The sequence below is a fragment of the Hemitrygon akajei genome, chromosome 32 (assembly GCF_048418815.1).
Source record: "Hemitrygon akajei chromosome 32, sHemAka1.3, whole genome shotgun sequence".
In the NCBI taxonomy this organism is placed as follows: domain Eukaryota; kingdom Metazoa; phylum Chordata; class Chondrichthyes; order Myliobatiformes; family Dasyatidae; genus Hemitrygon; species Hemitrygon akajei.
Window position 1 is genome coordinate 5,192,318 of NC_133155.1, and position 26,039 is coordinate 5,218,356.

Consider the following 26,039-nt stretch of genomic DNA (forward strand, 5'->3'; position numbering starts at 1 on the left):
CATCCAAGTTAGTTTTATTGCCTCGATCATTAAAAATGTTTTATTCAATATCTTATGGTCTCATCCACTGGATATTTCCTGGTGTCAAAAATTGTGAAATAAGAATTACGTAGCCCTTCAGAGAAAGGTTTAAAATAGTTATGGAAAAAGGTAAGACTGGTCCTGAATTGAATGTGCTAAATTAGGGAAGATTTGATTACAAATGTACTCGGCAAGAACTGAAGAATGTAGACTGGGGGTGGCTAATTGGAGAAAAAAATAGTGTGGGAGTGTTTGAAAAGCCAGTTGGTTAGAGTTCAGGTTCAGAATGATTCTCTGAGGGTGAAAGACAACACTGCAAAGGTTGGAAACATTAGATGACAGGAAATATTGTCAAAAAGTAAAAGAAACCATATGTAAGGTTTATGAAGCCGAAGTTAGATAAAACTTGAGGAATAAGAGCCCCATGGATGACCCAATATCTTGCCAATGTTGCTGACTAAAGCATCATGGGAGACTGAACCATTGAGACAGCAGATGGGTTGTGTTGCTGTTGAAAGAAGGACCCTGCTCACTCACACACACACTCTCTCTCTCTCTCTCTCTCTCTCTCTCTCTCTCTCTCTCTTTCTCTCGGACAAGCAATGTGGCAGATGGTAACATCAAACCAGCGAGCTGTTGGTCTCTCAGTAATATCTCTCTCTCCCTTGCTAGTCAGGGAGAGAGAGAGGGCTTGTCTGAGATGTCAAAGTGTTGAGGTGGACGGCAGTTTTTGATGGACTCTATGTTTGAGCAAAAAAAAGCGGCAGGTGCTTGGAACAAACTTCCAGGGTAGGGGGTAGAAGCAGATAGGATAGTAATATTTAAGAAACTTTTAGACAGCCCTCCCCACCACTGAGCACCTCTATAAGCAGCACTGTTGCAGGAAAGCAGCATCCATCATCAGGGATCCCCACCTTACAGGACATGCTCTCTTCTCACTGCTGCCATCAGGAAGGAGGTACAGGAGCCTCAAGACTCACACCACCGGGTTCAGAAACAGTTACTACCCCTCAACCATCAGGCTCTTAAACCAATGGGGAATAACCTCTTACAATTTCACCCGCCCCATCATTGAAATGTTCCCACAACTTATGGACTCATTTTGAAGGACTCTTCATCTCATGTTCTCAATATTTACCGTTTATTTATTTGTTATTTATTTTCTTTTCTTCTGTATTTGCTCAGCTTGTTGTCTTTTGCCCATCGGTTGTCTGTCCCTCCTGTTGGGTGCAATCTTTCATTGATTCTGTTGTTTTTTGGATTTACTGTGTATGCCTGCAAGAAAAGAAATCTCAGGGTTATATTCTGTAGAGTGACGTTTATATACTTTGATAATAAATGTACTTTGGACATGAACTAACAGGGAATTGAGCGGATTGTTCCAGTGTTGCACCTTTTATGTATATTCAATCACTCCTACTGAATGCTATGCCAGTTCTGGGTGCAGAGTAATTTTTTCAGTCCAACTCCTAGTAGAAATGGACTTACAATTAAATTCCACCTTTGTTCCAACAATAAATGACACTTATATTTATTGTGGCCACAGGATGAGAATTAAAGAGACTGGGTGAATGTTGTACGAGTGCTGAAGTTGGTGACACAGGGACAGAAGTGTAGGCCCAAGAATCTGCAGTAGAAAGCGGAGGCTCTTAATCTAATCTGGGCTGAACACTTTACCTCAATCCAGTATGTCCAATGATCGTTCTGAAGACTGGCTACCTAATTGCCTAAAATTCTTTGTCTAAAGCAGAGGTCCCCAACCATTAACCAAGGAAATCCCTGGGATGAAGTATGATTGTTTGTTTACATTAGAAGCCAATTTTCTTGTTTCTTCCTCTCAATGTGTAAGGGTAGGTTGGGAAAATTCAGGAAACACTCAGTGGCTGAAATTCTTCACTCAGCTTTCTCCAGGCCATGATTTCAACCTCTTGATTTGGGTTAAATGTGAGAAGTTACTGAATAACATGCAGCTAGATCATAACTGGTCTGATATCAGCTTCCAAGCTCCTGAGTTGGCAAAGGATCCTTTGTGGACCGTGACCAACTACATGCGTTAGAAGGCTTTTTATATTAGTTGAAGGTACGTGGTGAATTTATGCCTCACTCTGCTGGGATTCACATGTCGGATGTGACAATATCCAGGTGAGCAACCACCACAGAACCAATCTCATAAAGTCCTCAGGAAGTTTTGAATGCACTGGAATGTGGAGCAGGTGGGAAGCTGGGAGTAGTAAGACGGGGGAATTGGAGGAAAAATCTAGGAGTAGATCAAGTGAAGGGGAATTTCAATGAAGTATTTCCATTTGAGGGTGGCAGGGTGGAGGTATGTCTCCACCAAAGGAGATGTAAGACACTCATTCCTTCTGCTATCCTGCAGGTCACACCTTGGGCAAGGTGTAGCATTTGCCATGAGAGCAGGTGATAGATGGTGAACATCACAAGCCCTCATTATGTGATCACTGACGGCAGGCAGACAGTCTCTGAAGCGTATTGATTATGGTTGGGATCACCTATCTTGTAAAGACATTGTTCAGAAGAAGGCAATGGCAAGCTAATGGAAAATTTGCAAGAACAATCATGGTCATAGAAAGACCATGATCGCCCACATCATATGACACAGCACATATGAATGAAAAATTTCCATTTGAGGCACTATGCAGATTTAAGATCCACTCTACATACAGTAACATGTACAAGAGTGCAGGAATTGGAGACATTGATGGAACTGCATTATCCTTAGGTCTGGAACAAAGTCAAAGTTCAAATCCAATTTAGTATCAAAGTACGTTTTGAGGTCCTCTGTTGGTCAGAGTTGATGACAGATGCTGCGTCCTAACTGTCTATGTGATACACAAGCCAGTACCTAGGCCAGGGCAGGACGATATGGAGAGCAAGCTGTTGCCCATGCAGCAGGCTCCTGCACTCCATGCACCTGATGAATCCAAAGAAACAGCAGAGGCCAATACAGTTTGGTACCCGCCACATGCAGGAGTTGCCAGTCAGCATTGAACTCATCGTAAGACTGCCTTAGCGACTCCAGCTCCAGATATTTCCTCAGGATTTACTCTAGAAGTCATCCCCATGTGTGGGTATAGCTGCAAGGCAGCGGAGATTTGAGATAAGAGCTTTCCTTCTCCTAGATGAGCTGCAAACCATGGCTAAAGAGCTCCATCTTCCTGAAGTGACTGGTTTTAAGGTGCCGGTAACCCACTTCTGTCAGTAGAAATGGTTACATCAAGCTTAATAGCCAAGCAACACATGAAGGCCAAGGCTGGACTTGGTTGTCAGAGACTATTTGAGATGCACTCCATTGGGAACTTTTAATAGGTGGTGGGAGATTATCCCCACTACCACTCCCAATGTATGTATATGTCACAATATATTACGTTAAGATTCATTTTCTTGCAGGTATTTACAGGAAAATGAAGAAATACAATAGAATTTATGAAGAACTATACATAAACAAGCAATGTGCAAAAGAAGATACATTGTGCAAGTAAGCATTACTGAGAACATGAATCTTAGAGCCTTTAAAAGTGAGTTTGTGGGTTGTGGAGTCGGTTCAGAATTGAGGTGAGTGAAGTTAGCTGAGCAACACACACAAAGTGCTGGAGGCACTCAGCAGGCCAGGCAGCATCTATGGGAAAGAGTGAACAATTGGCACTTCAGGCCGAGACCCTTCATGAGGACTGGGGGGAGAAAATGAGAAGTTCAAGCAAGAGGATGGGGGAGAATTACAAGGTGGCAGGTGATAAATGAAACTGGGAGAGGGGGTGGGGAGGAAGTAAAGAGCTGGGAGAGCTGATAGGTGAAAGAGATAAAGCTCTGTCAAAGTGGAAATCTGGTAGGAGAGGGAGAAGACCATGGAAGAAAAGGAAGGGTGAGGAACACCAGAGGGAGGTGATGGGCAGTTAAGGAGTTGAGGAGAGAGAGGGAAATGGGAATGGGAATGGTGAAGGGGGGGAGGTGCAATTACTGGAAGTCATCCATATTGGTTCATAAGCCAGATGGTTGTAGGGTATAACTGTTCCTGAACTTGGTGGTGTGTGTACCTCCATCCTGATGATGGCAGCAAGAAGAGGGCACGATCTAGTTCATATATGTCAAACTCAAGGCCCGCGGGCCAAATCCGGCCCGTGGTGGAATTATCTTTGGCCCGCGAGATAATATCTAATTACTATTAAAGCTGGCCCCAGTAATCGAAGTGCCTATGGTGTATGATATGGCTAATGCTGAGTTTATTCAGGTACCAGGTTTTCAGGGTTTTTAGTGTTTATTCGGCAGTCTTGCTCGGCAGTCTTCTTCATAAGAAACGGAATTTGTAAAGTGAAACACTTTGTAGTTATAGCAGAGACTGAGACACATGAGAGCAGGCTGAAAAAACGGAGGCAACGAAAGCTGCGTTTGCACGCGTCCGACTGATCCGGCCCGCATGAAGCTGCATTTTGCTCAATCCGGCCCGTGACCTAAAATGAGTTTGACACCCCTGGTCTAGTTGGTGTGGATGCTGCTTTCCTGTAGCAGAGCTTGAACTGCTAATGCCACCAAATGATGATGGCATTATGACAATGATGGAGCTTTACAACAAAAATGGCCCCATTACCCCAGTCCATAAATGCAGAGTTTCTAAGGAGTATTTTAAGGGCAAAAGAGGAAACACAAATGAGGGAAGAGGAATCAGAAAGTTGAAAGATTGATGTAGCAAATGGGGAAAAGATTGTAGAGAGGGTAAACACCTGCTGAATGGTCCATTTCGGTACTATGTTTCTGCGTTTGCATTTCCCTATTACGCAAAAGTCTCATGAGTTTTGCTTAAGTAACACAGCGAGTGAGGAGCAGAGGTTGGTCAACACCCATAGAGAACGAGCCCTGAGAAGCAATTGTGCCTCACGGGTGGTGAATCTGTGGAATCATTGCCATGGACGGCCGTGGAGGCCGAGTCACTGAGTATATGTAAAGCAGTGCTTGATAGGTACTTGGTTAGTCAGGACGTCAGAATCAGAATTAGAATCAAGTTTAATATCATCATCATATGTTGTGAAATTAGATATCTTTGCAGCAGCAGTACAATGCAATACATAATAATGGAGAAAAACAGTGTGTGAATTATAGTCAGTATATATATAAAATAGTTAAATTAAATATGTAGTGCACAAATAAAAATAAAGAAATAGTGAGGTAGTGCTCATGGGTTCACTGTACATTCAGAAATTGGATGGCAGAGGGGAAGGGGTTGTTCCTGAATTGTTGAGTGTGCACCTTCAGGTTCTTACCCTCCTTCCTGATAGTAGCAATGAGAACAGATCAAAGGTAATGGAGAGAAGGCAGGAGAATGGGGTTGAGAGGGATAATAAATCAGCCATGATGGAATGGCAGAGCGGACTGAATGGCGTAATTCTGCTCCGATGTCACGTGGTCTTATGGGTTGTAAACAGGCCCTTCAGACAGTCCATTATGGGGATTAGAGTTGATGCAGCCTCTATTGTGAGCTCTCTGTGCTGGGGAGTAGCCTCCTCTGCTTAGTGCTGACAGCTACTTCGATGAACATGTGCATTGCTCTGCTCTATTCATTCTCCCTATCGTCCGCTATTTATGTAAGTCGAGTTTTTCCCCGCCCCCCCCTCCCATTGTTCTCAGGATGTGAGAGGATGAGGTTATTGGTGACTCCGTTTGTTGTGGTTCCTTTCATCATGTCGCCCGTTCCTTCTCAAACAGGAAGTAGGTTTAACTAGGTAGGAACTTGGCTGCCTCGTAACAATTCAGGTTTGTCTTCATCTCAAACTGCGACCATGGTGCAAACCTCAAAAGTGGAGCAGCACCAAAGTGAAGGTGGTCACAGCTGCAGAACTGCGTGGAAGGCAAAACTGCACCCGTTCTGCTTGCGTTGCACCTTGTTTCCTCTCCTCGAGCAGGCTGAAAGAACACAGCTCTTGCATGGCACTGATTCTCTCTGTGGGTGCGTATTTACACTGAGTGTCACTAGGATTCAGTTCCATTGGTGCTGACTCACTCTGTAGACCAGTTACATGGGGTGAACGTTCTAGGAACTGACTTAACCGAGATGAAGTACCCACACTGAATCTTTGTGGGTACATTTCCACTGGTCCCACACTCGCATTCCATGGGTTACAGTTCCACACTGATGTCCATTGTGGGATGGTTCTGTAGGCACTGACTGACACTGGAACAGAATTTCACAGCCTCCTCACTTTAATTGAGATTGTACCAGTGGTACACAGTCGAATGAGAGAATGCTCATTGAATCTGCTCTGTCATTTAAAACCCTGACCCTGCCTCTCACCACTAAACTCTTGCGTTCTCTCCTCATACTGCTTGATGCTTTTTGCGTCTTGAAGTTTATCTTTCTTAAGCAAATTCAGTAGCTTGGCCTTCACAACCTTTTATCATTTAGAGTAGTTTCCCACTGAGAGAATAACCCCTTACTCTGTATCCTGAGGATGCTGCTCCTGGTTCTAAACTCACTGCTGACCGGAAACATCCTCCTTCAATTAAACTGATGATGATGTAAGGCACTGCAGATGCTGGATTATGAATCCAGAAAAAGAGTCTCCATTTGAAATGACAGACCCATTGAGTTCCTCCAGCATCTTGTTTGTGGCCTTTTAAAATATTGCACATTTCAATAGAACTTTCTTTCATTATTCCAAACTGCAGGGAATACAGGCCTATTTGACACAATCACTCCTCATTAGGCAATCCAGGAATGAGTCTGCATACCCCTTGCAGCTGGGATGTCTTTTATTACTAAGGAAACTAAAATTATACACAATATTCCATATAACATCTCATCAAGGCTCTGCAGTCTATAGTTTAGACCAGATTCTGTACTCAAAACTTCAAACTATGAAGGTTACCTTCTTTCTAAATTTCCTGCTGCATCTCTGTATTTGCTTTTAGACTGGTGCACAAGGAGATCCAGATCCCTTGCTGCATCAATATTTTCTAATCTCTAAACATTTAAGCAATACTTTTTTTTGTGAAAAAAATACTTCATATTTATGGTTCAAACGGTCCAGTTTAATATCAGAGAATGTATACAGTATACAACCTGAAATTCTTACTCTTCACATACATCCACAAAACAAGAAATCCCATAGAATGAATGATAGATACACCAGAAACCTGAAGCCCCTCCTCCCATTCTGCATTTACCATTTACTTGTCCACTCACTCAGCCTGCCTAAATTGTCTGAAGACTCTCGACTCAACCTGGGGTCCACAGACCCTTCGGTTAATGGTAAGGGTCCATGGCTTGAAAAAAGGTTGGGAACCCCTGGTCTAGAGGTACTGACTTTCAAAGGGCAAAATTCATATGGAGTTGTGATTTTGCAGGAACTGACTACTATTCTGGTGCAAAAACACTAACTCTTATTGGAATATAGGTCCAAGCACACTAAAATTCATGAATCCACATCTCCGTGACCACCACATATCAAGAAGGGAATGGCTCTGCATGCACTGATTCTCAAAGAGATACAATATCATAGGCACTGACTTACATTTGTAAGGATTCTGACTCTAACTACGGTACAATTGAATGGATATAGCCATTGGAACGCTGCACTGTTACGGTTTATCTGTACTGTCACTGGTTACCTGTGCTGCGCACTTCACATACATACTGAATTATATTGTATTAACTTACCTGTGGTAATGCAGAATGTTGTTTGAAGCACTGTGGTGCACTGCGGTCCAGACGAAGATTGTTTTGTTTGGTCGTATGTACAGTATGCACAGTCAGATGGCAATAAACTTGAACTTGAATTTGAGTCTTGCTGGGGAGCCACTTCAAGATACCTTCTCTCTTGGGATACAGGTCACTCACCAATGTACAATTCCGTCAGCGCAGAATCTCAGAAGAGTACAAATTCAAGATGACAGGAAACCCATTAAAGTGCAATTTGAAGAACAATATCTCGCCAGAATACTGGTCTTTGACCACTGGTCTTTCTTGGGGCTTGGCTCTACGTGCAATGACTCACGCTTATGTAGAGTTGCAAGAACATCTTTTAAATTTTGATTTATTAATTAATTTAGCAGTACAGTGTAGAATAGGCCCTTCCAGAAAATGCACCCATTCCGCGGGGAGGATATACAGAGGACGTAGGTATTGAACTCTGAAATCTGATGCCCTGAGTTGTTACAGCTTTCACGGTAACTGCTGTGCTACTGTGGTGCCGGATGGCTGCAGTTCCATTTGCATTCACCTCCACTGGATCACCTCCAGGATGTGGGTGGCTTTGGAAAGGACAGCGTTGATCGCCCATGCTAAATGCTCTTGAGGCAGTGGGTGTCTAATCACTCTGTAAATCATTGCAGCCCTTTTACAGTTGGCACTCCCACAATGTTTCTCAGAAGGATATTCTAGGATTGAAAGGCAAGATGACAAAGGACTGATGATATAATTCCAGGTCATGGTGATATGAGATTTGGACTTGGTTATGATGTTCCCATGCTATCCTTATCCTTCCTGCAGTTTTTTTTTTGTTTTCTCCCCCCTCCTGTTTTTTTCTTTCTCTCTCTGCCTATCACTCTGCCTGTTCTCCATCTCCCTCCTCTGGTGCTCCCCTCCCCCTTTCTTTCTCCCTAGGCCACCCGTTCCATGATCCTTTCCCTTCTCTAGCTCTGTATCCCTTTTGTCAATCACCTTTCTGGCTCTCAGCTTCACCCCACCCCCTCCAGTCTTCTCCTATCATTTCACATTTTCCCCTCCCCCTCCTCCTTTCAAATCTCTTACTATCTTTCCTTTCAGTTAGTCCTGACGAAGGGTCTCGGCCCGAAACGTCGACAGTGCTTCTCCCTATAGATGCTGCCTGGCCTGCTGCGTTCCACCAGCATTTTGTGTGTGTTGCTTGAATTTCCAGCATCTGCAGATTTCCTGGTGTTTGCCTTCCTGCTGATGTCTGTTTTAGATAGTGGATGAGCATTGAGTATCAGGAAGCAACTCCTTCATTGTAGCCTATCTAGCTCTAAGTTGCACTTGTAACCATGGTAAGACTGGACAACAATGATTTTGCTTGTGAATACCTTTGGGTATATCTTAAGGAATTTGGGCTGCTGATCATGAAAATCACTACAAAATTTCCCTATCAGGCACCACTTTTTAAAATCGCCTATATTTATTCTTTCAATTCATAATTGAAATCAGAATAACTGATGGCAAGATTAAGAAAGGCATCTTGTGTTGGTCCACAAATCCAAAAGGTCATCAATGACAAGGAATGCGAAGAACTTCTAGTGGGACCGGAGAAAATCACATTGAAGACATTCCAGGATGTTGTTGAATGATATCAGGGCAACTGGAATCCATCAATACTGGCTGGCTATTGTTGGACACTTAAACGAGAAGCCTCAGAAGCTGAGTACAAATGAAAATTATTAACAAAATGTTTTAGCTTAGTTGAACTATTGCGAAGTTTTGGCACTGTTATGTAATTAAATTCATTACATTCAATAAAAGTTAATTTCATGTTTCTCCAAATTCCTACATGATACAAGTAGTCTGAAATTATTTCTGTGTTCAGTTTCTAGTAGTCTTATCATAAACAGAAAAAAGATCTGAGGAAGCAACACTTTCAAAAAAAATTGTTGTCCAGTGTAGTTATTGGGTTCATCTGCTGAGTTTCTGAATAACTGTGTCCCTTCAGGTTACTTAATGGAATGTGACTGGTTTCAGGAGTGTGTGGTGAAACTCTCCTTTGATGGAGATGGCCGTTGCCCAGTACACTTGTGGTTGCTACTTATCGGCTCTTGGCTGAAAGTTGTTGAAGTTTTGCAGCATGCAAATAAGGGCTGCTTCATTTGCAGAGAGGTTTGCAGATGAAGCTGATGGTGAAGTCAACGAACCTTGCTGCTCATGAGGGAAAGAAATTCATTCATGATGGAGCTGCAGATGGCTATTCCAGGAACACAGCCAGGAGGAACTCCCATTTTATTGAATCTAGAGTCAATGTTGAGGATTCCAGAAGGAACCAATATTTTTCACCATTGGGCTAATGTTCTGTGGGTCTGCTTGCTTGCTTATTTATTTATTTACTTATTGATTGATTGATTGTGATAGAGTTTGAGTAGGCCCTTCCAGCCCTTTGAGCTGCAACTCCCAACAAACCCCAATTTAACTTTAGCCTAATCATGGGATAATTTATACAATAACCAATTAACCTACTAACTGGCACATCTTAGGACTAGTAGGAAACCAGAGCACCTGGAGAAAACCCACATGTTCCATGGGGAGAAGCATACAGACTCCTTCCAGGTGTGATTGGAATTGAACTGAGCTACCATGCTGATAAGTGCTTCATTAGTTTGCCATTGAACAAGTTGTCTTCAAGGATTGTGGTGGAGGTATCTGGCATATTAGCTGTAAGCTATGATTCTGTGAGACAGTTTATGGCATGTTCTATCTTAGAGTCACAGGAAAGTACAGCACAGAAATGGGCCCTTCATTCTATCTAGTCCATGCTGTACCATTTAAATTGCCTACTCCCATCGACCTGCACCAGGACCACAGCCTTCCATACCCCTACCATCCATGTACCTATACAAACTTCTCATAAACATTGAAATCAAGCTCACATGTACCACTTGTGCTGGCAGCTCATTCCACACTCTCATCAACCCTCTGAGTAAAGAAGATTCCCCTCATGTTCCCCCTTAAATTTTTCACCCTTTGCCCTTAACCCATGATTTCTTGACTAGTCTGTTGGAAAGTTCTCCCAATGTAGATGCCAGTTACCAATATATGTTTTTTTTGAGTAGGATTTGGAAAAGGATGGGAATGCCATTACAGATATTGATAGGTTTTCTAGGTTAATGCTCTATGATCCAATAAATCTCATATCTTCTCAGCTTTAAGCAGCCTCTGAAGGAGTTTAGCAGACAAAATGGCTATTATGACTACTTGGAGATTTCCATTGTCATCAAAACAAGGTCTAGTTGATGGCACAGTAGAACGTTGCGCCAGATCAAATCAGAGGTCACTGAAGAAATTGCTGTGGGCTTGTTCTTACTGATAATCATCCATGCACTGTGAGTCTGCAGGCCATGTCACTCAGGGACTTGGGCTACATGTATTTTTTGTGTGACTGTATGCTTATTGCTATCTTATACATGCTATATGTGCCTTTTGCTGTGTATGAATGTTGCTACTGTGTTTTGTATCTTAGCCCCGGATGAACACTGTTTTGTTTAGCTGTATTCATGGGTATTTGTGTATGGTTGAATGACAATTGAACTTGAACTTGAGTCAAACAGAAGGGATGGGCCTGATGGGTCACACCTGTAAATGGATAGCAGATTTCCTCTCTGAAGGGGATTAGTAGACAAAATGGCTATTATGACTACTTGGGGATTTCCATTGTCGTCAATACAAGGTGTGGGATTTGAACACCAGTCTATGGGTCATGATTCTTGGTCAGAATACTGACTTGGACTTGGCTATAAACCCACAATTCCAAAGAGAAGACATAAGGGCCTAATTTTGCTCTTTTATTTTATGGGGTGTATGGGGTGTCCAGGAAGGGGTAGTACCCCTTCTAAGTGGCTTGCCGTGTCTATTCTGGGGCAGTTTACTCATCTTTGGTCCCCACCAGACCCTCAGTTCTCACCAGTGGCTTGCAAGGAACAGCAGCCACACCTCGGTACACCACTTTGACAAGCAGGCTAAACCAGGAGATAGCAGCCAGTAGGCCTCATACCCCAGTGAGATAAAGGCATGCCTGTCCTAGCATGCAAAGTCAGCTCCCGCAGATTGGGTGGATGAAACAACCTCTCCCTATAATTCAGGTCCTCTAGACCCTGCAACGCCTTGCAATTTTTTTTCTACGCTATTTTCAGTTTGACATGTCTTTGCTATAACAGCGTACCAAAACTGTACACAGTACTCCAAGTGCAACTACACCAAGGACTTCTACAACTGCATCGCAATGTTTCAACTTCTTTTCTCAAAGCCCTCACTGCTGAAGACCAGCATGCTTAATACCTTTTTCAGCCCCGTTTACCTGTGACAGTGCTTCTGTGAAGTACTGTATGCACGTGTTCTGCAGAGTTCTTCAGTTCCATTACATTTCCTAGTTCTCTACTATTCATTGGTTAAGTCCAGTGAAAGTTTGACTTCCCAAAATGCATCACCTCATTCTTATCTGTATTGATATCCATTTGCCACTCCTCAGCCCACTTCCAAATCCCCATGTAATTTACGATAAACTTCTTCACTGTCAATAACACCTCTAAATTTTGTGTCACTTGCAAACTTACTGATCAAGCCTCATGCATTTTCATCCAATTCATCTTGGGCACACTTTATTTGGTTAATGCAACTATCTAATCAGCCAATCATGTGGCAGCAACTCAATGCATAAAAGCATGCAGACTTGGTCAAGAGGTTCAGTCGTTGTTCAGACCAAACATTAGAATGGGGAAGAAATGTGATCTAAGTGACCTTAACCATAGAATGATTGTTGGTGTTAGACAGAGTGGTTTGAGTATCTCAGTATCTTCTTATCTCCTGGGGTTTTCGCACTCAAAACAGTCTCTAAGAGTTTACAGAAAATTGTTCAAAAACCAGAAAAATATACAGTGAGCAGCAGTTCTGTGGGTAAAAATGCCTTGTGAATGAGAGAGTTCAGAGGAAAATGCCCAGACTGTCTGAAGTTGACAGAAAGGCAACTGCAACTCAAGTAATCACATGTTACAACAGTGACGTACAGAAGAACATCTCTGAACATGCAACACATCGAACCTTGAAGTGGATGGGTTACAGCAGCAGAAGACCATGAACATACACTCAATGGAGTCTTTATTAGGTAGAGGAGGTAACTAATAAAGTGACTACTGAGTGTATATAATTAATGAATTACAGGAGTCCCAACACCGACCCCTGAGGCACACCACTTGTCTCCAGCCTTCATTCCAACATACAACCTTTACTCAATATGCTCTACTTTCTATCACAGAGCCAATTTTGAATCCAGCTAACCAGATCTCCCAGAATTCCCTGAGACCTAATTTTCCTGACCAGCCTACCCTGTGGGACCCTTTCTAAAGTCTAAATAGGCAACACCCGCAACCCTACTTTCATGTACCTTTTTGGTTGCCTCTTAGAAAAACTTGAAAGGTTTTTCAAGCTTCCCCATGCACAAACTATGCTGACTCTGCCTATCCAAATGCTGGTAGACCTTATTCCTCAGAATTGTAGGCTTATTTTACAGGCCTAACTTCCCCACTGCTGATGTAAGACTGATCAGCTCCCTGAATTGTTCATGCAACCCTTCTTAAACAATGGAACAATATTAGCCCAACTTCCAGTCTTTGGGAACTTCACTAGTTGCTAACAATGAAACAGATATCTCTGTAAGGGCTTCTGCAATTTCTTTAGTCTCCTACAAAGTCTAAAAATGCATGTGGTCAGGCTCTGGGAACTTATCCACTTTAGGAATGAAAATACCCTCTCCTTAGCAATGTGAGTATCTTTTAAAGCATTTGCATTAGTTTCCCTTGTCTCTTGAGCATTCTAAGTGGACACTTCCCAGTGTGTAGATCTCGGCTTTGCGTTAATGAAGAAAACAGAATGTGTCTATCACTCAATAACAAAAAGATTGTTTATTGTTTGAAAGATCTTTTCTCTTTGACGAAAGATGACATAGTGCTTGAGAACAGATTTTGCAACCGATTACCAAGAATTCCTGAATGAAATAAATTTGAGATATTATCTCAAATTCTTGTCATTAACACTTTCAATATGACTTTGTGCTCACAGCTTAACTTGTTGTGGTAAGCCAGAGAACTAGGCAGCCTTGCTTGAGACATTTACGCAGTCTGCTGGGCGTGCAATGTTTCAGGAGCTGATTCATTTAGAAAGTTTCTGCTGTTGTGTTTGTGCTGATGACTATGAGATATACGCTGAACTTAAACGGTTCCCTTCCACACTCCGCGGAAGTTGAGGTGCAGTGGTGACTGATTGACACTTAGTCATAACAGGCCTGGCTGTGCTGCAGGCTTGACAGGTGGATTCGAGGTTAACCCTTGAGGTCCTGGAAATGTCAGAAAAACTGTGAATACTGGAAGGCATAAATAAAAATACAGCGGAAGTTTTTTTAAAACATTAAGCAGTGGAAAAGATGCAAGGAAGAGAGCTAGAACTGCGATCAGGATTGGTCAGTGAATGCATGGCAGAAGAAGATTTTGAAAGATAATTGGATGGATACTTGAAAAAGAAACACTGCATGGTTGATCAACATTTGAACACTATAAAAAGAAACAGAGGCAGTGAGCAGCTGATTAAAGAGAAGGGAAATAATTGAGTAACAGTTTAAAAGGGACAGCTGTCTGTTAGTTAGTGGTGGAATGGGACAAATAACCATCACAGTGGCAGGGGAGGGGAAGATAGTAGCTTTAATTTAAGACAAAATAAGGTCAGTGAGGGAAAGCAGCATTAAGTGTCATCTGGTAGTTGAGCATATAGGTCTCAATGGGCAGAACTAAGAGGCCAAAACAACTCAAGCTTTTGTACCAGTCTGCACCTCAATGTACCTCTCGGCATCTACGAATCTCAAAGAACTTCAGAGCTCTTGGACAAGAGTCCAAAATGCTGCATTGGTGAGGAGCATCGTTATTGACACACTGATATGGGATGTATTAGCCCTACTTAAAATATCATTGTTTTCAAAGTACCATACAAACACGTCCTCAATTAAAAAGTATTTTTACCATCTACTGATGTGAGGCTAGCTGGTCAATAGTTCAACTTTTCATCCCTTCTCCTTTGATAGTGCTATTGTCTTAAACACAAGAGATTCTGCAGATGCTGGAAATCCAGAGCAAAGCACACAAAATGCTGAAGGAACTCAACAGGTCAGGCAGCATCGATGGATGTGAAAGGCTCAGGACAAGATCCTTCATCAAGACTGGAAAAGCATAGAGAAGGCACCAGGAGAAAAAAGGTGGGTGGAGGGGAAGGAGGAGAAGTGAGAAGCTGATAGGTAAAGCCTGGTGGGTGGGAAAAGTAAAGGGCCAGAGAAGAAGGAATCTGATAGGAGAGGAAAGTGGACTATGAGAGAAAAGGAAGAAGGAGGAGCCCCGGGGGAGGTGATAGGCAGGTGAAGAGAAGAGGTAAGAGGCCAAAGTGGGGAATAAAAGAAGAGGGAAAAAGAAAAAAAGAGGGGAAAAAATTACCGGAAGGAGAAATTGATGTTCATGCCATCAGGTTGGAGGCTACCTAGACAGAAAGTGAGGTGTTGCTCCTCCACTCTGAGGGAGGCCTCATTCAGTCCTGAACTTCTGTGTGGAATTTACAATGTTCTTTCTGAGGCTGCATGGGTTTTCCTAGGTGCTCCTGGTTTCTCCCACATTGGAAAAAGTGAAATATGGTGGCCATTTGCTTTTCACTGTAAATTGTCCCAGAGCAGGTTTGAGTTGCTGGGCATGTGAAGGACAGCTGGAAAATAGATAGTAGGTAACTGTGAAATTAGTAGGTATATGAGATTGATAAGATTGCTCTCAGGGTCAGCAAAGGTTTGGTAGCCTTCTATGTTGTAAGAAAGTATCAGAATTAACTAGGTCACGTTTGATGCCTTCCAGCACACAGGAACCAATGAAAAAATGGACAAGTCCAGCAGATAAAATGAACTTCTTTAATATTTTTTAGCCATCTATTATGGTAGATTCTCAATTCCGGGGAAATAATGGGCTTTTATTTTTACAGTACTAATAATTACATTTCCTCACTCTCACAGGACGTAATGAACATTCAGAAACCTCATGTCCTTTATGCAGTTGGATCAAACTTTGATCTGAATACACTATGCCTTCAAATATAATGCCTTCAGATATTTTTCTCTGTATTTCAAACTTATCCAGTATAATGATATTGAAGCGAGAGATGTAAAGTAACGGAGACTATAAAACTTTGTGGTTTATAAACCTTTCTGACGCAAATGCTACAGGAACAGTTGAGAGCAGATATACAATTAAGAGGGGAAATTCAGAAGTTTCTGTCTGAGAAGTGCCAATTTGCTGTTTGCTGCATAGCAACTTGCTACCTGTCTCAGTAGCAAGATGCATAGAATAGTGTGAGGTTTACTTCATCAAAGTAAAATTTATAATTCAGAAACCTTTCTCTTCTCTAGCTCTTAATTTTCCCTTTCTGATTTTTTCTATTGCAACACACAGAAATTGCTGGAGGAACTCAGCAGGTCAGGCAGCATCTATGGAAATGAATAAACTGTTCGGGATGAGATCCGTTAGCAAGATTGGAAAGTGTTATGTTTTCTTACTCCAGAAACTAATTAAAAGAAAACCATAGGAGCCCAGGAAAAGGTGTGGGTAGCACACACATATGATGAGGTGGCTTGATGACGTATGCCAGTCACATACTTTAATATAGAGTCTCTACTGAATTATGTAAACAACAAAGAATGCTTAATTAAACAATATATTTACAATAGCACTTAAATATTACTGAAATATTAGAAAACACAACAGAAAGAAAAGGGAAAGATGCCGGGATAAGAAGGTGAGGGGAGAAGGAGGTCAAGCTAAAAGGTGATAGTTGAAGCAGAAGGCAGTAGTGATCTCAGATAGGGAGGAGTAAAGCAGATCTCACTAAATGCCCATCAAAGCGAAGAGTTTGGTTTCTGGCATTTATTGTGAATGCCCACAAGAAAATCAAGGCTGTTATATGGTGACATAAATGTTGATAGTAAATTTACTTTGAGTTTTCCAGCTTGTGACCTCAGTCCTCATTTATGAATTCCCAGATATCTCAGTTTGCCCGAGGAGAACTTATGTGTGACCAAAACAATGATGAAAAAGGATTTCCCTCGGATCTGCACATAAATAAGTACAGTGTTTTGATAGCACGCAGTCAATTCACCCTCTGTACCAGGTATGCCTTCATCTCATTTCTGTTGGATATATTGATAAAGCCTGCATTTACTGCCATCTTGAATTATTCTTTAAACGCTGTCACTTCCTTGAATAACAGCAGTGTCTGCCAAAGGAGCTTCAGAAATTTTGGTAACTAGGAGTCCCAGGATTTAGATCCAATAATGAAGGAATAGTGCTATATTTCCATCAGGATGGTGATTGTTACTTGGAGGAGAATCTGGAAGTGGTGGTATTCACTTTTGGTGGTGGGGTGGAGATATGTCTCTATCAAAGGAGGTGTAAGGCGCTCCTTCCCTCTGCTAGCCTGTAGGTCACCCTTGGGCAAGGTGTGGCCCCTGCTTAGCCCCGCAGATCAGGGTCACATAAAGCCATGAGCGGTGGTGATGGATGGTCGTATGAGCAGCTGGTGCTCATCATGTCCTGGTTATGTGACCACTGATGACAGACAGACAATCTCTGAAGAGTATTGATAATGGCTGGGGGTCACCAGTCTTGTAAAGTCACTGCCCAGAAGAAGGCAACGGCAAACCACTTTTGTAGAAATATTTGCCAAGTACAGTCATGGTCATGAAAAGGCCATGATCGCCCACATCAGTATGACACAGCACATAATGATGAAGGTCATGTTCTCTTGCATGTCTTTTCCTTGATTTTTCTGGTGGCAGGATAAAGAATTTGGAAAGTGCTATCCTTGATGGACACTTGGGGTATATTTTGAAGAAGGTATATGGTCTAGTCATGGTTCACTGGTAAAAATAGTTAATTTTAAGGGGTGATGAATTGGGTAACAGTGAGTGGGCTGCCTTGCCCTGACTATCACAGAGCTTCTTGGGTGTCATTGGAGCTGCATTCATCCAGAAAAGTGGAGAGTAGTAACCCACCCACCGGATTTATACTTTTATGTGATGGAGAGAGCATTGGATAACAGGAAGTGAATTAGTCACTGCAGGATACATAATCAGAAGAGATTCTGCAGACCTATATCGTTTCAATCAAATTCCTTCTTCTTCAGCCCCTTACTTCTACCATCCATCACCTCCCAATTTCTTACTTCATTCTCCCTCCGCCTACTCACTCACTTTCCCTCTCACCTGGACTCACCAATTATCTGACAACTTGCAGTACTTTCTCTCCTCCCCACCTTCTTATTCTGTCTTCTGCCCCCTACCTTTCCAGCCCCGATGCAGGGATTTGGCTGAAAGCACCATCTGTTTATTCCTCTCCACAGACGCTGCCTGACTTGCTGAGTTCCTCCAGCATTTTGCGTGTTTTCCTCTGGATGTCCAGCATCTGCAGGACCTCTTGTGTTTTTGAGAAAGAAAAGCCAGATTTTAACAACTATTTTACTAATTCTATATTCAAAACTACTAAATTCCATCTTTCATTTGTCTAGACAACTGTGATCACTGGATTGATACATGCTCTCTCTTGATTCAAAGAATATTGAATTATGGAAATAATGTTCAGTATTGTGAAAAAGTCCTAGGTACATATATGTATAATTAGGGTGCCTAAGACTTTTGCACAGTACTGTATTTGTCAACATGGAGCTGAGAGCGAGTTTATAAATCTGGAGGTAGCAAAGAATGTTGGGATGGCAAGGGTGGAGTGCCGTGGGAGGGGTGTGGGACAGGTGGCAGAGCAGGAATGTCAGAGGTGGGGAGTGGCACAGGTACAGACACACCCAGCCTTGAGACACCAGGCAAGGTCATTTGATTCAAAACAATTGGTTTATTGATCATTACAGGATGCCTCTCTGGTAATTCCCACTCCCTCCCCTCTCCCTGCCTTCTTCCCACTCTCAGTCCAAATTAGAGACCCATATCACAATCAGGTTTATCATCACTCACATATGTCATGAAATTTATTTTTTTACTGCAGTATTACAGTGCAATACATAAAACTAGTACACTACCATGCAAAAGTCTTAGGCATCCTTGTTATATACTCTATATGTGCACAAGACTTTTACACAGTGCTGAACTTTTAATTTATTCAAGAAACCTGAGCATCTTTGGCAAAACCAATATTTACTGCCCAATTCCAGTTATCCCTAAGAAGGTTGGGGAGAACCAGTTTTTTGAGCCAGTCCTTATAGGTGCCTTCAATGCTATTTGATGGGGAATACCCACTAGGGTTTGGACCCAGCAACAATGGAGGAGCTAACTATGATGCAATTCTAAAATACAAAGAAAAAGTGCTGGAAATACTCAGCAATCAGGCCACATCTGTGGGAGGAGACACAAAGCTAACGTTTCAGGTCAAAGACCCTGCTTCAGAACTTGAATTGCATTTCTAAGTTTGGAAGATGAGTAATTTGAAAGGATGTGGCCTCCTCCACATCGGTGAGACCTGTTGTAAAGTGGGGGATCACTTCCTCCAGCACCTTTGCAACATCTGCAACGAGCGGGACTTCCTGGCTGCCAAACATTCTAATTCCAATTCCCATTCCCGTTCTGTCACGTCAGTCGATGGCTGCCTCCTGTGCCAAGATGAGACCACCCTCAGGGTGGTGGAGCAACAACCTGATGGCATGAGTTTCACTTACCCCCTTCCCTGCCCTTCTTTTATTCCTCTTTCTGATCTTTTACTCCTTCTCACCAGCCTATGACTTCCGTCTGGGTCCCCTTCTCTATCTCTTTTTCCTATGGTCCATCTCCTCTCCTATCAGATTTCTTCTTCTCCAGCCTTTGATCTTTCCCATCCACCTGGCTTCACCTATCACTTTCCAGCTAACCGCTTTCCCACCTTTTTATTCTGGCATCTCCCCCCTTTCTTCTTAATCCTAATGAACGGTCTAGGCCTGCTGAGTTCCTCCGGCACTGTGTATGTGTTAATCTGAAAGGATGGCAGTTTTCTGTGGACTGATCTGTCCCTGTTTTTCTAGGTACTAGAGCCTGGCATTTGGAATGTATTGTTAAAGAAGCCTTGAAAATCTGCTGTAGTGTGTCAGATTACTGTTACGCACTGCAGCCGAAGGAGTTTAAAATGGAAGTTTGGATGCTACTCTTTTGGCCTTTCTGATGTTGAGATTTCTGAGAATTGCTGGAGGTGCAGTCACCCATGCTAAGAGGAGACTAGTCCACTCTGCTGTGGGTGTGCCATGGAGTTGGTAGCCTGCAACAGAGTCCGTGAATGACTAATCACTATACATCCAGCATTTAATCTGTTTTTGTAGCTTTAGTATTGATGTGGTTGTTCAATAGTGCCCTCCTGAATTGATTGTCATGCTATCAAATGTCAGGAGGAGGTAATTTGACCCTCTTTCAGTCAGTCTCAGTTGTAGGGTACAAATATTACGTGTCAGTAACCAGCCTTAACCCAAAAGTTGCCATTCTGCATACTGTCACAGACTGTTTCACTTAACCCAAAAGCTGCCATTCTGCATACCGTGACAGACTGTTTCACTTTCTGTGGTACTGAACATTGTGTAGACGTCAGCAACCTTAACCACAGGTCAAACGCAACCTGGTCCATCATGGGCACAGTCCGCCCCATTACTGGCTGCCTCAAGAGGACAGCATCTATGATCAAGGATCTCCACCATCTGGGCCTAACCCTCTTGTCACTGCTATCGTTGGGCAGGAGGTACGGAGGCTTGAGGTCCACACCACCAGGTTTAGGAACAGTAACTGTCCAACATCCTGAGCAACACACACAAAATACTGGAGGAGCTCGGCAGGTCAGGCAGCATCTATGGAAAAGAGTAAGCAGTCGATATTTTGGGCTGTGATCCTTCATCAGAATGAAGGGGGAAGGGGGGAGATGCCGGAATTAAAAGGTAGGAGGAGGGGAAGGAGGCTAGCTGGAAGGCGATAGGTGAAGGGTCTCTGCCCTAAACCTTGACTGTACACTTTTCCACAGATGCTCTCAGGCCCGCTGAGTTCCTCCAGCATTTTGTGTGTGTATTTTGCACAAAGAACGTGTTTTCTGCAAGACAGGCAGCATCTATGGAAATGAATAAACAGTTTACATTTCAGTCCCGAAGAAGGGTCTCAGCCCAAAACATTGATTGTTTATTTATTTCCATAGATGCTGCCTGACCGGCTGAATCCTCCGGCATTTTGTGTGGTTTGCCTTGGATTTCCAGCAACTGCAGATTTTCTCATGTTTGTTGTTTTATACACTCTTTTTATTCACCACCTTATAAAATGTATGTATAATTTATCTTTAATTTATGGCCTATAAGTTGTTTGAATCTAGGTGTCTAAAGAGTGGCTGCAAATAAGAGTTTAATGTTCCTGTAGGTCGGTATATTTATGCACACGGCAATAACTCCACTTGACTTGATAAACTTGATGTACAAAACTGCTTTGCATCAGACACAAAATGCTGGAGGAATTCAGCAGGTCAGACAGCATACAATGGAAAAGAGTAAAGAGTCGACATTTTGAGCCGAGACCCTTCTCCAGATCTGATGAAGAGTCTCAGCCTGAAACGTCATCTGCTTCCTCTTTTCCATTGTATGCTGTCTGACCTGCTGAGTTCCTCTCGTCGCTTGTGTCTGTTGCTTTGGATTTCCAGCATCTGCGGACTTTCTTATGTTTGTGATTTGTATCAGCATCTGATTGGTGGAGATGATTGAGCTTTGGACACCAGCTAACAGATCTAATGCACATTAAAACTTGGGCTCAGATGATGATATCTCTGTAAGACCATAAAAGCATAAGGTATAGGAGTGGAATCGGGCCATTTGGCCCATCAAGTCTGTTCTGCCATTAATTCATGGCTGATTATGTTACCAGCCCATTCTCACACCCCATATCCTTTAACCTCTTTACCAATTGAAAACCTATGAACCAATGTCACAGCCTCCACAGTCCTCTGTGGAAATGAATACTGCAAATTCACTATCCCCTGGCTGTAGAAATTCCTCCTCATCTTAGTTTTAAAGGCAATAATACAGGCTCCCACCCTGGGGCCCATGGACCCCTTGGTGAATGGTAGGGGTCCATGGCATAAAAAGGATTGGGAACCCTTGGTTTAGAGGGCTATGGGCTAAAGAGTAGAAGTCACTACTAGCTGAGGAGGCATTGGTTCAGCATTGGACCAAAGAGCCTGTATTTCTACTAAAATGCTCTGTGACTCCACGACTTTGAAAAAAAAAACGTTCCGTTATCCTAAGGCTTTGCCCTTGAATCCTAGACTCTTGTACAAATGGAAACATCCTCTCCATATCCATTTTCTCCCTGAATGCAGTATTCAGCATTCAGTGGGATCCCACCCCCCCCCCCCCCCCCCACTCCTCTTCTGAACTCCATCATGTACAGGCCCAGAGCCATTAATCATTCCTCATCCATCCAGCCTTTCATTCTGAGGATCATTCATGAGATCCTCTTCTGATCTTTCCCGGGCCAGCACATCAGTCCTCCAATACAGGGCCCAAAATTGATCACAATATTCCAAGTATGGTCTGAGCAGTGCCTTAGAAGCCTCAGCAGTGCACTCTTCCTTTTATGTTCTAGTCCTTTCAATATGAAGGCCAACATATCCAACAATTACACCTGCCTTGTTTGTGCTAATCATGGAGTGTTTTCCCTCCACTCCCAGTTCTCATTTCAGTTTCACCAAGATTTCTTCTCAGTCAGATGTTAGCATGAGGTCAAAGCCAGTAACTCTCACTTCATTTCTGAATACATCATACCCTTGTAATAAGATATTGAAGTGCTATTTACTATAACATGGCTGAGTGGTGTCAGAACAACAGCCTCTCACTCAACATCAGCAAGACGAAGGAGCTAATTGTAGACTTCAGTAGAAGGAAACCAAAGGTCCAGGAGCCAGTCCTCATCAGAGGATCAGAGGTGGAGAGGGCTGGGAACTTTAAATTCCTAGGTGTTACTATTTCAGAGGACCTGTCCTGGGCCCAGCACGTAAGTGCAATTGTGAAGAAAGCACAGCAGCACCTCTACCTCCTTAGAAATTTGAGGAGATTCGAAATGACATCTAAAGCTTTGACAAACTTCTATGGATGTGCATCACAGGCTGGTATGGAAACAACAATGCCCTTGAATGGAAATTTCACAATAAGTAGTGGGTTCAGCCCAGACTATCACAGGTAAAGGTTGTCGTAGGAAAGCAACATCCATTAGACATACCCAGGACATGCTCTCTTGTTGCTGTTGCCATCAGGAAGAAGGTACAAGAGGCTGAGGACACACTCCACCAGGCTGAGGAACAGTTACTACCCTTCAACCATCAGGCACTTGTACAAAAGGAGATAACTTCACTCAATTCCACTTGCCCCATTATTGAAATCTTCCCAAGGACTCTTCATCTCATGTTCTTGATATTTATTGCTATTTATTTATATTTGCTTTTACACAGTTTGTTGTCTTCTGCACCCTAGTTGGCCGGTCTTTCACTGAGTCTGTTATAATTACTATTCTATAGATTTGTTGAGTAAGCCCACAAGAAAATGAATCGCAGGGTTGTATATGGTGACATGTATGTACTTCGATAATAAAATTTACTTTGAATTTTCAAAAGTTAACATACTAATATGCCTTTTTCAGTTGCTATTTAAGTTCCTCCTCTACCTCTCTGCATTCTCATCTTTCCTCATAAAAATTGAGCACTCCTGATGAAAACAAAAAGAGAGATATGCAAATATACATACAGGCAGTTTAAAGTTTACAACTCTGCTCCACCCAAAATACGAAGCATTGAACAAACATCAGATCTGGTTATTACTCACTTTGTTCTGGCTTGTTAGTCCTGCCAACAGATCGTTGATGTCAAATTTTCAACTGCAAAACATATTTGCATTTATACAGCAGCTTTCATATAGTAAATTGAGTTACTGACAACATGGGCACCACACTGCAGTCAGGCAGCATTTATGGAGGAATCAGGTCTTGGGACTGAAACATCAACAGTTCTTTTGCCTCCATCAATGCTCCCTGGCTGACTGAGTTCCTGTAGAATTTTGAATGTGTTGCTCAAGATTTTCAACATCTGCAGAATCTCTTGTGAATCTGAAAACCAGATGTTGAAATATAGGAAACGGGGTGTCCAATTTTCACACAGCAAGTTCCAAGGAACACCAATGGGGTCTTAAAAGGGTAACCACTTTTAAGTGGTGTTGGTTGAGAGAGAAATATTAACTTGTGTCATCAGGAAGAGTTCCCCAATCTTTCAGGAATAATGCTGTGTAATCTATTCGATCCACCCAAGCAGAAGATTCACAGTTTCATTTGCAGAAATTTTAATAAAGAAGGGCTTTAGTTGGAGTGGTAGTAATGAGGGATCACCACACTATAGGAGGTGTGGAAATGAGGAATTCCTACACTATTTAATGTCTGGTAATAAGGGATCACCACAATGTAGTTGGAGCGGTAATAATGAGTCTCCACAATACAGAAGGACTATCAATGAGGGATATCTGCACTGTGTGAGAAGTGGTAATGAAGGATCTCCACATTGTAGAGATAAGGTAATGAGGGATTACCACAATGTAGGAAGTGTGGTAATGAGGGATCTCCACACTATAGGAGGTATTAAGGGATCTCCAAACCATAGGAGGTGTGGAAATGAGGGATCCCTACACCATAATGTCTGGTAATGAGGGATCACAATAATGTAGGGGGTTTGGTAATGACGGATCTCCTTTCAGTAGGATGTATGGTATTAAGGAATTTCCATACTAAAGAATGTCTGTTAATAAGGGATCACCACAATGTAGAGTGAAGGATAATCTCACTTAGGGCTTGTGGTAATGATGAATATTCACAGTGTTGAAGGTGTGCTGATGAGGGATCTCCACACTGCAGGACTGAGCAGTTGTGTCTTAAGATTGTTTTGCCTGAGCGATGGCCCCTCCCTTCACCAAAAATAAATGAACTGGTTAATCATCGTTCTGTATCTTGCAGCAAGCAGTGGCAGGTACTGAACTTCAAAGATAACAAGCCCTTCTCTTCTATCTGCTCTAGATCTTCGCCCAAACCCCAGAGGTGAAAGTTTTGCCTTTAACAAACTACCACTCCCTTTCAAAGAAGCTGCAAAACAAGATGTACTTTCACTGGTTGCACCGGGGGTTCTCTCGGTTTACGATCAAGCTGAATTTAACATTACAATCTGAAATCTTAAAGTTTTAATCCTTCTGACAGGTTCTGGAGGGGCCACTGCATGGGAAACAAAAAAGCCTCAAAGTTGTAAACTCAACCAGCTCCATCATGGTCACAGGCCTCCCCAGCACCAGGATACCTTTGAAAGGCGTTGTCTCAAAACGGCCAGGGTATGCCTCTTCTCATTGCTACCATCAAGGAGGAGGTACTGGGACCTGCAGTCAAACACTCAACTTATCGGGGACGGTTTCTTCCCTTCCCCCATCAGGTTTCTGAATGGACAGTGAACCCATGAACACTACCTCACTATTTTTCCTCTCTTTTTGCATGGTACCACAGTGGTTAGCACAACGCTTTGAGGTGCCAGTAACCTAGGTTCATTTCCCAATGCTGCCTGTAAGGAGTTTATTCATTCTCCCTGTGTCTGTGTGGGCTTCTTCCGGGTGCTCCGGTTTCCTCCCACAGTCCAAAGACGTACCAGTTGGTAGGATAATTGGTCATTGTAAATTATCCTGTGATTTGGCTAGGATTAAGTCGGAGGCTTACTGGGTGGCCCAGCTCGAAGGGCTGGGAGGGCCTATTCCACACTGTATCTCAATAAATACATAACTACCAGAACAACAAGTTTCATGACATATGCCAGTGGTATTAAACCTGATTTCAATTCTGATTAAAATCTTACTATTCACAGCATTTGAAATGCATTGTTTTGAATGGGAAATAGTCCACTGGAAGAAGCTTGCTTCGCCTTTGATTGTACACACAAGCTGCCAGCTCTGTTGAGTGAAAATTAAGCAAAGCCATTGCTTTGTGGGATGCCGTTAAGATTTTTCGGTGAGAAGGAAGAGCCCCTGCTTGAAGCTTTAGCGGAAGTGGATGAAGTGGACTTTCAGAAAGCCTTTGATAAGGTCCCACATAGGAGATTAGTGGGCAAAACTAGAGCACATGGTATTGGGGGTAGGCTACTAATATGGATAGAAAATTGGTTGGCAGACAGGAAACAAAGAGTAGGGATTAACAGGTCCTTTTCAGAATGGCAGGCTGTGA

At 42.7% G+C, this 26,039-nt stretch overlaps 1 protein-coding gene across 1 annotated transcript in view; it reads right to left on the reverse strand.

Annotated features, from left to right (window-relative positions):
• The window catches only part of LOC140719565 (uncharacterized), a 155,534-nt gene extending 131,697 nt beyond the window's left edge, over positions 1–23,837 (reverse strand). The window contains exons 1-2 of the mRNA XM_073034275.1: positions 23,624–23,837; positions 1,160–1,296 (exon numbers count right to left, since the gene is read on the reverse strand). The gene's annotated coding sequence lies outside the window, so the exon portion shown is untranslated. The remainder of the gene's footprint in view (positions 1–1,159; positions 1,297–23,623) is intronic.
• Between the last annotated feature and the right edge of the window lie 2,202 nt (positions 23,838–26,039).